This window comes from Juglans regia, chromosome 1, assembly GCF_001411555.2.
Source record: "Juglans regia cultivar Chandler chromosome 1, Walnut 2.0, whole genome shotgun sequence".
Taxonomy (NCBI): domain Eukaryota; kingdom Viridiplantae; phylum Streptophyta; class Magnoliopsida; order Fagales; family Juglandaceae; genus Juglans; species Juglans regia.
Window position 1 is genome coordinate 44,256,098 of NC_049901.1, and position 12,801 is coordinate 44,268,898.

Consider the following 12,801-nt stretch of genomic DNA (forward strand, 5'->3'; position numbering starts at 1 on the left):
AGTAATCGTTTTGTAGTACACGATTCAAGGATATAAAGTTTTATCCTCTGAATTGTATGAACCTTCTTGTAACACCCGGCCAGCCAAACGACTTTACAAAAATTTTTGAGTTTTAGTTAAAATCATTTGGGATTACGAGTAAAATTTTTAAAAGTGAGTTTGAGCCTAAGATATTTTAGGCGGTGTATAATTTTTTTTTATAAGTTTGATATTTAGGTTTTAAAGCTTAATGGATCAAGTGGATATTCATCAAAATTTATGGGATAATTATATCTATACATATATATATATTTTATTTTTTCTTTAGTTGATTAGAGACCCAAAAATTTAGATAAAAGCAATGCCTTAATCTCGTTCAGAGCCCAGCCGTGAGATCGCGCGGGTCCAGACTCCATCGCACGGTTTGCGTCCAATTTCCTTTTTCATGCACGTATCTCCCTTCTCCATCTTTAGGTTTCATCTGTTTCCCTCTTATAGCTCTTATATATATTAAGCATTTCTCAACCCTAGAATAAGTGCCGCTGCCCCTCTTCATCACCCTCAGCCATCCGAACTCCTAGCATCCATCCTCTACTGTGAACCACGGCTACCACCCCAACCAAGAGACAAACGACCGAAACCACCTTGCTCTTGCAGCTCAAATCAGAGCATTTGCTTCCTCCACGTCGTTCACCACCGATCTCAGTCCACGCACGGAACCTCAGCCACCCAGGTCCACCACTCAAGCCGCACGCCATCACCCTCTCCACGTAAACCCGCCTCTATTGCACCACCGAAAAACAGAGGACCAGCCAAGCCATCAAGTCGCTACCCACCGGACCCAGTCCACGCGGAACCTCAGCCATTGCACCGTAACACCTCTGCTTGGCCGCTGCTCAGCCTCACGAAACCGAGAGTCATCCACACGCACGGACGCACCACTCACGAACTCCCCTGTTTTCCAGCAACCAAAATAGAGTCTAGTGTGGCACCTCCACAGCCAACAATCGAAACTTCTATCCTTCTATCGTTGTGCACCATAGCTCAGCCGAGGCACCTCCAGTTTGCTGCCGTAAGCCTGTATTCCCTTCCCGTGTTCTTTCCTTCCCTCACTCTCGTCTCCCTCTCGGTGCTCCTCATACCATTCCCAGTCTCGCTCGTCGCTTTCTCCCACTCAGTGCGCATCCGTCGGGACAGCCCTTGTCCACTGCATCCGCCCATCTCGCCGCCATCGTGGCTCCATCTCTCGGTAAGTGCTGCTGCCGCCACTCACTGGGTGATTCCCGTGTTTTGTGTGTGCAGCAGTTTTTGTTTTCCTTCTTATCAGTGATTTACGTACATATATATTATATTTCATAGATATATAAAGTGGTAACTTGATAGTTGATTTCAATTCCCAAATTTATCCCTTTACACTCCAGAAGTGTGTTTTCGGATGAAGGGTATTTATTTATTTATGTATTTTTGTTGTTATGTTAAAATGAGTTTTGGTTTTACGTCTCATAAAACATTATTTTGTGTAGAAAATATTTTAACAATATTGTTAACAAAAAGAGGTAAACCTATTTTTAAGAGAGGAGTTTTGCATAGCGAATTCAACAAGATTTTTAAAGTGGTCTTAGTATTCTATTAAGTTATAAGATATTGTTGGTACTTTAGATATTTTATTTTTTTTAAAAATATGACTCTTTATTGAGTTTGGTAAATGCATAAATACTTGCTCGATTAAATCTCTTATTGGTACGAATTTGATTAAGTGGATATTGGTGGTTTTAGAAAATGGTGGTATTATAGGAATTATTAGAATTCTAGGTTTTGAGGATTTAAATAGGTTCTTAGGTTCAACTATCGAAATACGTGATTGATTGAAAATTTACAGAATTTACGTAATTTTATAGGTGACGATTAATATTTGTTCGGCTTCGTTGAGGAATCTTGAAAGACTAAAGAGTTCCAGGTAAGCGGGGTTCCTATGCTAGATTTGCATAAAAATAAAATGGACTGAGGTTGGTTTTTGAAAATAAACATGTTTTGTTATGAAAATATATTTGAACTACCTCAGTTATTTGTTTCTGCATTACTCATGAGATTCTGTTTAAGAATAAAGTATTTTCTGGCGTGACTGGTGTAGACATGAGCTATTTTGCATTTTGCTTCTAAACTCTGAAAAAGAGAGCGAATATGAAGGTTTGTGCATAAAATAATGTTTTGTGATTTCTGAAAACTCTATTCTGTTCTGAAGATGGTCTGTACTCTGATATGATATGCTTTCTGAAAATTCTGTTCTGTTCTGAAAGTATTCCGTATTCTGATATGATGTGATTTCTGAAAATTTTTGGCATGACATTCTGAATTGGGATGTGGTTTGTGGATGATGACCTATTTGACCTACCACGGGTGCTAATAGTGGCTTCTGTTTGGGTTGGTACCAACTGTTCTGTTTCTGGTACACCCACTTTAGAAACAAAGTGATTTTCTGGTGGTCTTTCCTGTGTGCACACTCGGGGCTCCGAGAATAAATAAGGAGAAGATTCACATTCTGTTTCTGCTCGGTTAGCTACCGGGATTTGCACAACCCTACCACGGGGGTTAAACATGGCCTCTGATATGATATGATGCTCTGGTACGATGGTGGTCAGTTATGCGATGCCAAAAGAATTTGAATAAGAATATTTTTAAACTTTCACTCTGATATTTTTGATAACATGTTCTAACTCTGCATTCTGAAAATAAAGTGTTTTGTTCTGCATTCTAAAATCTGTAAATGCTCATATTTGCATACTAGTATATGTTCTCTGCTTACTGAGTTGTTGATAACTCACCCCTATCTCCATAATATGTTTCAGATAATTTTGATGCAACAGCTGGAAATCAGGAATAGGGAATACTTGCAAATTTTGTGGATCATAGAAGACTATGTACCCTAGGGTACAATGACTTTTGGAAAGTCTTTTGGTAGCGTTGATATTTTATGTGGCTTTGATATGTTGAGTATTGGATATTTTTAGTCATTGTGGAAAAGTTTATCTATATCAATGAGACACCACTGATGTGCCCTTATGTAGGAACATGGATATTTGTGTTGAACAAATAGATTACTATGTTATGGAGATTCTGGTTTATTTTAAAAGTATTATTTGGAAATGACTTTTAGGTGATATGAGTTAACTCTCCGGACCCTCTGGGGTCGGGGTGTTACACTTCTACTTTAATTTTAATTGCTTGGCTCGAAGAAAGTAGAAAGTTCTCAAGGATTAATTGCTCAGGGGACAAACAGATATCGTTTTAAAATCAAAACATTTTAGTTGAACCCCAAGCTTGAACTTCATCTCAAATCAAGTCCAAATATTTTTAGTTGCATCCATATAATCAATTATCACTGCATGGTTTGGAATCGTAATAATATCAACCATTATAAGTTAGTGTTTGTTTTTTTTTTTTTTTTATCCTTTTCTCACGAGGGGTTGATCAAAATCCTCTAAAAACATTATATTAGTGTCATAGACTCATAATAATACCTTCACTTAAACATTCTTTTTCTCTACGCGGCTGTCTGACTATAATTAGCGACGTCTCGTATACTCTGATCTCAATCAAAATCATCAAAACCAAAGAAATTGGTGCAACCCAAACCCATGTTTAGATATGTGGTTGTGAGGTGGAAATTCAATTGCTACTGTTTTCAATTGTTGGAAAAGGTTGCAAATTGACTAAAGTTGAGAGTGATTGAAGCAAAGGGAAATTAGGGCCAGCCCACCTGTGTTGACCTCTTATAATTTATTCAGTTAATTGACATCAACTTCATTATTGGGGGGTAGAAAGAGACAATGAAATTAGAAGTGGTAGCACCATATATATGACCCACACTCAAAACTAGAACCACAGAATTATAACCAATGAGAATCTATTTAACACACCTTTTTTTTTTTTAACACATTACCGCTTTCACATCAAATATATATGCTAAAGATCAAATATTTTTGTTTGGAGAGTGAGATGATCAGATTAGAATTTTATGAATAATAGTAAGATAATTTATGAAGAGTAGTGATCAGATAGTTTGAGTTGAGTGTTTTTTAGATTTTGAAAAAGAATAGAGAAAAAGTTGAATAAAAAATATTATAAAGTTAAAATATTATTAGAATATAGTTTTATAATATTATTTTTGTTTGAAAATTTGAAAAAGTTGAATTTTTATTTTTTGAAAGTTTGAGAAAGTTGTAACGATTAGTTTGAAAATTTTGTATTTGAATTATGTTTGGAATGGAGATGTGATGAGAATTTTGGGATGAGATCTATTTCCAAACAAGCCTGAGTCTCCTATTTTTTCGCAGATGAGATGAGATGAGATGAGTTGAAATTAAAGTTAAAAGTTATAATATATTTTTTTAATAATATATTTTTTTTTTTGGATTTGAAAATTTTGAATTGTTTATTTTATTTTGTGTGAAAATTCAGAAAAATTGTAATGATTAGATGATATGAGTTGTGAGGAGTTGTGAAAACAAACTAGATCAAATGAGTTGTGATGAGTTGAAAGAAGTTGAAAGTTGTGAAAACAAACGAGTTGAGAGGAGTTGATAGTGTTTTTGAAGTTAAAATGAGTCACACTATGATTGGTGTGTTAACACACGGACTTACATATTAGCAAAACTGATCGCAAATTATGTTCATCTTTATTCCAAAATTTGGGATAATGATTGAAGTTCTTGCAACTATTTTACAATCAATTATGCATGTCGTTTTTCTAAATTTTGTTGATTGTGTCGTTTGGATTCGAAGATGAGTTGAGATGAGTTGTGAATAGTAGTGAGATTTGTTAGTTAAAGTTGCTGAATAGTAGTGAATAGTAGTGAGATGAGTTGAGATGGGCTGTGAATACAAACGAAAAATCCTAAAGTAACAGAGGAACTAATTATTTAGAAAGTGCATGAATAAGAGAAATATCATAAATCATCTTAAATTTTATCATCCCCAATTATATTTGATATGTGACATATTTTAAGTGATTATTATTCAAGTAGTTGACATATAAAATCACTTAAGATGTACCACATTAACAAGTATGATCAAGACTTTTATGTTAACATACAAGAAATTGGGGTTGGAAAAGTGAAAAAAATTGCTGCAAAAGACCAGTTTCGAAACTTGATATAAAAAAGCAGCAACAATGTAAATAAAACTCGTTGTAATTATATAAAGACTTTTTACGTCGATTTTATTTTCAACAGACATAAAATCGTTGTAAAAGACTTTATTTCTTGTAGTGGTTGAAGAATAGCATTATTCTTTAAATAAATATCATGTATCCCAACTCAATCCCATTCTTAATTAGTCCCTACTACGTTAAAAAAATAATAATAAGAAAGAAGAAGAATCGTGGGTGGGAGGTGTATGTAAGTGATGTAGATGGATGGTCCCAATTGGTGCATTGGGTCCCCTCTCTGAACATTCACAATTAGTGTACGTTGCAAACCCAAAGCTAAACTACTACACCAACCTACAAAGATCTGTGCAGTGCAGTGCAGGGCCTCTCTAACCTCTTTCATCAAAATCAAAAGCTAGCCCATATATGATCAGTTCCATTAATCACAACTACAATTGTAAAGGAAATGTTGATCTTTATTTTAAAAGTTAACATGATGTATATATATATATATATATATATTGTCAGTGTATTGAATTAATAGATATATGAAATCATTTAAAATTTAAAAAATACTCGTTGATAGAAGATAAAAGATAGGAGTGGTTAAGATGTTAAGTAATATTTTTAGATGCGCGCCAAGCTTGAAAAATGGCAAAGCAAGATTAGATGGGAAGTTGTCATGGTCTGTCTCACCACCATGACAGCCAGCTATAGGCGGCTTTGCCAACTTGATCCTCCATAGAAACCATCATCCATGGGGTTGAACAAAAACCACTAAATTCCGAACAAGGTGACACAATGACACAGATTGATGTGCCATGAACAACCTAATTCTTCTCCCTCCCCCAAACTGTCAAAAGGTCCATGATTCAAACGATTGGCCCCAGATACTCATCCAAAACACCCAATCACATCCAACGTAAAAGACAGTGAGACAACAGCCTACCACTTGGTCGGTGATGATGTTGACACGTGTCATTTCATATGTCCAACAACGTACGAAAGGTGAGATGTGATCCCTTGTGGGCTCCATTTGGTGGACCCTCCCACCGTCCAGCACAACTTAAAACTCAAAACCCAAACGATACTGCTACTGTCACAGCTGGCATGTATTAAATTTTTATTTTTTTTAATATTTTTAATTATTATAAAAATTATAAAAATGTATAATTTTGTTAATATTTACTTCTATAATTATTAATTAAAAAATAAATAAATTAAAATAATCGAACAACAAGTTTGAACGTTAAGTTTGAGTCTTTTCCAAACCCAAAAGGCATGTCTGCCGACTTTAAAGAGATGAATATGATGGGACCCTTTTTCCCCCAATTTGAGAATTTGAAATGGTACGTCAGGTGGGACCCCAATCATGGCCTAGGGATATGAATATCAGGTGCCTGCTACCGTACGGAGTTTTCAGTCTGAAAGTTACTGTGTTTCTAGGGATCAACAATAACATTAGATTAGTCTTTGGGTAGGTTAATTTGCCACTCAGAAATTTGATCTTCGTCATCCAGTACATAGCAGAATGAGAGGATGGTGTTTGATCTGATCTATGCTGTGTTATTTTGATCCAAGTCCTTCCTGTTTTTGGCTGTGCAAGCTCATTTACAGAGGGGGGCTTTCTTTGTCGTCTCCACCATGCATTTCCTACGTGTTCTTCCTCCAAAATTTACACGAAATATCAGTCTTTTACTTCTTGAAGAATCTGATCATCGCATGATCTCATCTTGTATTTATTTTTGTATGGGATGAACTTATAATCATAAAATGAAATCGATCATCAAATTAGAAACAAAGAAAAAAAAAAAGGGAGGGGGAGGGGATATCCTAAGCAGTACTAGGATATATTAATAGATATTATCACATGAACAATCATAAACCCAAGCTTTCTCCCTTATTTTTTTTTGACCCTCCTTGATCCATTATTGCATGTCTCTTTTGCTTAGGAGAGAAAAAAGACAGGAGTTCCTGTAGTTCAAGCACCACTGAATATTCGGTTAAAGTTGAAGCTCATGAGGAGGGATACTGATGATGAGTTGATTAGCAGAGCAGAATGATAAGATGAGCAGCTGACTGTGCTCCAATTAAGCCAAACAAATAATCCAAAAGTGGATACTGAGTCATGAGCGTCAAAAACCCCTATCGATCGTATATCCCATGCATGGGATCCACCAGTACCGGCCAGCTTTTGGCTAGATATCATGCATCATGAAATTATACAAGGCATGCATGCAGCAGTTTCCTCAGGAGGCACAAGGTTATGGACCATACATCCTGCCACCTCAGTATTCTATTCGTTTCTTCCAAGTAAATTATACCCATTGGCCATGCGTGATTCATGCTTTGACAAACTTTCTTAGTATTGATTTTTATTCCTTTTTTTCTAATAATTTTATCGGCCATGATTGGTTTTTTCCACCTCCCTGGCCTCAACTTTTTGCCTAACTTTAGGTCAAACATAACATCGTTTATTTTTGGGATTAAAGAAGAAAACTAATGATGATTATAACTTCAAGGCTAAAACTTTATGCCAATGGTAAAATAATGTATAATCTACACTTGAATAAAAAGAGAAAAAATGCGCCTACTTATTAGGAAAAAAAGGGAGGTAGAAGAAAATTAAGGGAAGAGTAGAGCAACGCAAGAAGTACATAATTATGACTCATTTTGGAGATCAACAGTGTTGAACCCAAGGTTTCACCTTTTATATAATTATATATCTGCATATGAATTTTGATGATAACAAATAAATTCAAATATAAAGGAGTCTCAAACACAAGTTGTCTAGACAATATTGAAACCAAACACATCAATGAACCAAGCATGCACAAGAAATGGAATTAACAAACTCACAAATAAAACTCTTAGAATAATTTTGTACATCTCTTGAAAAATTCGAAATTAGATTAAGGCTTAAAATTAATATTTTCTCATAAAACATCAAATTGCATTTTCCACATTTGCATGATATATTTGAAAATTAAAAATTTGAAATTTGAAATTTTGAAAGATAATTGATTATCATATTTAACATGTGCATGATATAATTAAAAGTTTAAATTTTAAAAATTTGAAAGATGATTGATTCTTACCTTTCATATGTGCATGTTTTGTTTGAAAATTTTGAAAAATGATTGATACTATTTTTGACATATGCAAAAGGTAGATGATAAAAATAGATGATTTTGTTTGAAAAATTTGAAAAGTAAATCATTCTCATTTTGTCATATACGAAAAGTAAAAGATTAGGTTTTGAAAATTTTGAAAAGTGAATAATGTTGTCTTTGACAATTGTAAAAAGGAGAAACTTTTATTTGAAATTTTTGAAAAGTCAGTAGTGCTCCTTTTTGACATGTGAATCTTTTTAAATGTGAAAATTAAGTCTCATATGCTTATAAATAACTTAATTGAGATCTTCAAATTCACAACAAGAGCATACACACATCAATTGTAAGTGTTACAACATTCATTTAAAGCTTTCAATCTTTCTTCTCTAAGTATTGAGTCTTAACCCTTGTTCATTTTAAGAGAGATATAGTTTGTGCTGTATTGTTCTTATTTCACTCATTGATGAGTATTTTTTGATAACCTACCCATTATCAGTTCTTCTATCAGTAAAGGGTGTGTATAATTCTTGTGCGTGTAAAAGGTGTTCTACACTGGGAATAGTTGAATTACTACATGCAAGGTGATTGCAAGTGTAGAGGGTGTTCTAAATGAACTCTTTGTATCGATACTGCTCAAAGGTGTAATAGGTTTCTATTTCTATCTGAAGGAGGTTGCATAGTAAATTTGGGAATCCTCAAGGGATAGCTTGAGACGAGGACGTAGACAGTGAGGTTGAACCTCGTTAAAATACTGAGTTTGCTTCTTTTTTACTCTTTATATTTCCTACTGCTTCGTATTTTGTTCATATTTTATATTGTGTATTTGGTTTATAATTGTTAATTTTTAAATACAACCCAATTCACCCCTATTGTGTTAGACATCTGGGCAACAATTACATTTAAGGAAAATGATATATCTAAGCTCTAAATGTACAAGTCTCACGCATATATTTTATAAAAAAAAATGGATTCCAACATGAAAAGTTTTGAAAAACTCATTTTGCCTTGATGTGGTCCATTTTTTATAAAAAGTCTGCACAAGACTTATACATTTAGAGCTTGTCTCTAGCACTACTGCAATTAATATACTTGCAGATCAACCCTCATGCATTCATCTATATGAAGTGAATTCAAGCTATTGGATTGATATATACAAGTCCAATTTCATTTGTTTTGATTCTGGGTACTGATTGAGTTAGCTAGGGAAAAACAAGGATAAATAATTTTTTTTTTAAATATAAAAGCTTATTATGGAAAAATAAAAAGATAAGAATTAAAGCATAGGGCACACTGAACATCACTACCTCCCTATAGGGGTGCTACCTGTACCTTGACCTTGCTTGTGGGGTTTGTCCTTTAGAATTCCCCACCGTATACCAAGTTGGGGGCAGACTCGTGGTCTGTCCAACGCCCCCATCCACGATGTAGACAACCGAAAAACACAAAAGAAATAAATAAATAATCCACAACAAAATACAAATCCAATGAATCAACAACAAAGAACCACGACAACGGCCACTCGTAGTTGTGGTTCTCTTTGCAAACTCACACCATGAATGGTCATGGGTTTCCACAGCGGGATGGTTATGATCATCGAGTGCTTCAAGAAGGAGGAGAAGAAAAAGTGGAGGAGGAGTCAAGGAAAAGGATGAGAAGAGGAGGAGGAGAAGAAGAGGACGAAGTCGTTTTATCAATGAAATTATATATAATTATAATTTTGGGTAGGGGTGCGGTGGGGGGTGGGCCTGGACTGCCCCCCGCCCTCACTTTGTGTGGCGTGCGGTCGGGGCACCCCATCCTTGTATGGTATAGGTGGGGTTGTCGGCGCCACCTAGGCTGGGCAGGGGCGGCACCACCCTGCCGCCCACTGCCCTTGCCCAGCCTGGCCTACCTCTCTATTCAAAAGCATATATATGATAATATTGATATGTTTTGATGATCTTAAAAATGATTCAAACTTTTTTTCTAATTTTTTTTATGTGTATATATATAGCTATTCATTTTACTTTTTGTTGAACCTTCAAGTTTCATATAATTATATATCTACAAATAGATTTTGATGATAACAAATGAATTCAAGTATAAAGGAGTCTCAAACTCAAGTTATCTACACAATGAAACCAAGCACATCAATGAACCAAGCATGAGAAGTTTTAGAATAAGAACATTAACATATTTTTGCCAATGCTTTATTTTAAATTCACATCCATTGAATTATTAAGCTTGTTATATAAAGTTGGAATTATGTTATTTATTGCTTAAAAAATTAATGCACATTTTCAGGGGGAGCTTAAGTATTACTACAGGCCTCAGAGTTTTACTAAGTATTTGTCATCATAAAAAATGGGAAGATTGTTGAACCCAAGGTTTCAATTTTCATATAATTATATATCGATATATAGATTTTGATGATAACAAATGAATTCAAGCATAAAGGAGTCTCAAACTCATGTTGTCTACACAATGAAGCCAAACACATCAATGAACCAAGCATGAGTAAGAAAGGGAACAAACTCACAAATAAAACTCTTAGAGTAATTTTGTACATCTCTTAAAAAATTTAGAATTGGATTTAGGCTCAAAATTAATATTCTCATAAAGCATCAAATTGTATTTTTCATATGTGCATGATATATTTGAAAATTCAAATTTTGAAATTTGAATTTTTGAAAGATGATTGATTGTTATTTTTCACATGTGCATGACATAATTAAAAGTTTGAATTTTAAAAATTTAAAAGATGATTAATTATCATCTTTCATACATGTATGTTTTGTTTGAAAATTTTGAAAAGTGATTGATACTCTTTTTGACATATGCAAAAGATAGATGATTTTGTTTGAAAATTTTAAAAAGTGATTGATATTCTTTTTGACATATGCAAAAGATAGATGATTTTGTTTGAAAATTTTGAAAAGTAAATCATGCTCATTTTGTCATATGCGAAAAGTAAAAAATTAGGTTTGAAAATTTTGAAAGCTTTGAATGAATGTTGTAAAACTTGCAATTGATGTGTGTATGCTCTTGTTGTGAATTTGAAAATCTTAATTGAGCTATTTATAGGCATATGAGACTTTATTTTCAAATTTAAAAAGATTCACATGTCAAAAAGGAGCACCACTTACTTTTAAAAAATTTCAAATAAAAGTTTCTCCTCCTTTTTGCAATTGTCAAAGATAACATCATTTACTTTTCAAAATTTTTAAACTCAATCTTTTACTTTTTAGCATATGACAAAATGAGTAGGATTTACTTTTCAAAATTTTCAAGCAAAATCATCTACATTTTGCATATGTCAAAAAAGTGCATTAATTATTTTTCAAAATTTTCAAACAAAATCATCTACCTTTTGCACATGTCAAAAAGAGTACCAATCATTTTTCAAAATTTTCAAACAAAACATGCACATGTGGAAAATGACAATGAATCATTTTTCAAATTTTCAAAATTTAAACTTTTAATCATGTCATGCACATGTAAAAGATGACAATCAATCATCTTTCAAAAGTTTAAATTTTTAATTTTTAATTTTCAAATATATAATGCACATGTGGAAAATGCAATTTGATGCTTTATGAGAAAATATTAATTTTGAGCCTTAATCCAATTTCGATTATTTCAAGAGATGTACAAAATTACTCTAAGGGCTTTATTTGTGAGCCTGTTCATTGATGTGCTTGGTTTCATTGTGTAGACAACTTGAGTTTGAGACTCATTTTTGTTTGAATTCATTTGTTATCATCAAAATCATATATAATTATATGAAACTTGTGACCTTGGGTTCAACAATAATTATCTACAAATCTGTATGTTAAGATATTTAAGAATTTAAATTAATTTATCGTTTGCTAAAGTTAGTAGATATGGAGTTCACATTTCTGTCATAAATATTGATATGAGTAGTGATTTGTATAAGTTCGAAATAGACAAGTCTTACGCAATTATTTTTGTAAAAAAGTGGACTTAGTGGCTCCCATGAAAAAGCATACAAAAACTATTATTTTTTTTATTGGGATCCACTATTTTGTAAAATGTCTCGCGAAAGTTGTCTATTTGAAACTTGTATCTTTATTAGCTAGATTGATATATACAGTAGAATGGATGGTACGTACCACTGTTGAAATTATTGATAGGTGGGTAAAAGGAAGGGTAAGCTTTCCAATTAACACGAGTAAATGATGGTAAGGTCACCCACATACCCGACTGCACAAAGCACAGAAGCACAGAATCAAAAGAAGATGATGGCTTAGAAGGAAAATGGTCTCCATTGTAGGCCCTACTTGGAATTTCCAATAAAAAATTTACAAGCAGGTTGATTAAAAATAGTATAACCCTCACTTCATTATTTTTATTTTTTGGGGGGTGAATCAATGACTATTTCATTTCTCAAAACATATATAATCTATACACAAAAGGGCCTAACTAAGAATTACAAGCCCTATTCACCCCAAAATGAACCAATAGACATTACCACAACACAATCACATAAAATCACCCAGGAAAATCCTCAACATACATCAACCACCAGACAGTAATTAATTTCCCACATTCGGTATCATGATT